The sequence below is a fragment of the Microcebus murinus genome, chromosome 29, assembly GCF_040939455.1.
Source record: "Microcebus murinus isolate Inina chromosome 29, M.murinus_Inina_mat1.0, whole genome shotgun sequence".
NCBI lineage: Eukaryota > Metazoa > Chordata > Mammalia > Primates > Cheirogaleidae > Microcebus > Microcebus murinus.
In genome coordinates this window covers 15,240,277-15,242,646 of record NC_134132.1, presented here as the reverse complement: position 1 = coordinate 15,242,646, position 2,370 = coordinate 15,240,277, and positions in this window count along the sequence as shown.

The following is a 2,370-nucleotide window of genomic DNA, read 5'->3' as shown; positions in this document are numbered from 1 at the left end:
TTTTTCAGGGGGTTGTTTTTTTGTTCGTCCGTTTGTTTGTTTTTTAAAAGTACCTCTGCGTTGAGCATATTTTCTTAACTTTTAATGGATACGACATAAGCAATCGTCTTCATGCTGTTAATGAACTATAAATGTGTTTCTAGCCCAAGTTTGTGACATGTGGAATTCATTTGCATTTTTTTTCCCCTATTCACTGCACTTTCTTTTTTTTCCTTTTTTTTTTTTGTAGCCATACCTCAGATAATGTAAGTTTGGGTCTAGCATTTTAAAGTGTCTAAATTCTCATTCTGCAGCCCCAAAGGCTCAGCGAGGATGGGCCTGTGAGTTTGTGTAAAATCCTGACATTATGTGGGGTCTTTAACCCTTTGGTAGGTGGGCCGTGTGGTGGGTTAGAAGTAGAGAGAAAAACAGAAGGACTTTTGGTGGAACTTTAAAAGCTTGGAGGTGAGGAAAACGGTGCAGAGGTTAAAAAAAAAATAGTCCACTCAGTCTGCAGCATTGATAGAGATCTAAGATCTGTCTGGGCTTCACTTCTCTTTTTATCTAACCCTTGCCCTCAATCTGGCCCAGCTGGGTGGGGAATACTCTTTATTGTGCTCCTCCTGCATACACTATGCAATTGGAGTGCTTAAAAATACTTTTGTGACACCGTGCTGTCCCGATCTATAGGTCCACAGGGAGGGACCGAGTACTCAGAGGGGAGCCATGGAGAACCGAAGATGATGATGAATCGCCTAACAGGGATCCATGCCAAGCCCATTGTCAAAAAAAATATATTCCTGTCGCTCCAGTGTGCCTTCTGAGCTTCCTAACTCTCCCAAAGTAACCATTCCAGCGAACAGATCTGCCTTTTTTTCTCATGAAACTTCTTCTGATGTACATTTCAAAAAGCCGGCCTTGCCGGAGGGGAGCCTTAATTTGGGGATTTGGATGAGTTGGAAAATGCCACTTCATCCTCCATCCAAAATACCGAAATGCTGGCCTTTGTAAATCACAGGAAATGTACAAAATTTATTTATTTTCTCGGGTAATCGTTTTTTTTGTTTGTTTGTTTTTTACAAAGTTCTGCGACATACAAGTGTTTATCTTATCTGCAGAAATGTGGCCAAAAGAGGTATAGGGAATAGTTTTAGAAGTATGATTTTTCATAGTGAGAAGTAAAAGAGTTGGCAGAAAGATCGTGGTTTGCATTTAAGCATGTTTAAAGGATATGTATAAACTTTTTTTTGTCCCCCCCCCCATTAAAACAAAGTATGGTTTATTTTGGTGCACAAGTGCAAAATGAAAACATATCAAAATTGAACTCACTACCCCTTAGACAGATTGCTTTGTCCTAATGGGAAAAACTATACAAACATATTATATATAGTATATAAAAACCCATTGCTCAACTAAACATAGTGTGTATAATCTAGTATAGTATTTTATTATAAAGCCAATAATCTGGTTAAGCATCATTTGCATCTGATGCATGATTTTCTAAAAGTACAAAATGAAATGCTCCAAATGGTTTTATTAATTCGTGCTTTAAAATACTACTACTGGGTTAAATGAAACAATGACATTTTGCGAACAAAGATATATGTCCAGTTCTTATCCAATTGGCATACCATCTTATCTGCACAGTGCAAAGCTGAAAATATTCCTCTAGTTTATTCTAATCTATTATTTAGAATTGTGCACTGTGTGGATCAAGTTCTTTGAACACATGAATGGTTTTAAGTTTTAAAACAGGAAACTAATAAACGTATGTCCCTAAATGGACAAAAGGAAAAGATGATAATTATGATTAACAACAAACTAAATTAATGCATATGTCATGCAGGCTAAATGTTTCTCATAGTTTACATTAAACTAAAAAGTAGTAGCACATTTTGTACTGCTAGTTTGATTTGATTAGTATATGAAAGTTAAAATAGGAAAGTTACCAAATATGCACTATGCAAGTCAGGAATTATTCATTTCAGAACGTAAAGCCAAGTGAAAATTTTAAAAAAATGTAAATTACACTTTCCTTTAGTTTATTGGCCATACACGGTTACATTTCATGAATGCTCAGGGAAACATAACATTACCTGAATTAATTAAATGAATTCCTGCACAGAAAATATGTGTAAATATAACACCTTACTTATAGAGCTTTGTAAGAGGGTTCTTGCTTATGTAGTTTTCGATCATGTTTAATTAGACACAGTTAACATTAAAGAAAGTTATGGGTTACGATTATGTCCATCTAAATCTAAAAATGTCAGTAAATTTCACGTTAGTATTTAGGAACCTAATTTGCCTAGATTATAGATGACAAACATCTCGAGACTGACATGTCAGTTTCATTAATTATATTTAATTTAAGATATTCTTTATTTGGGA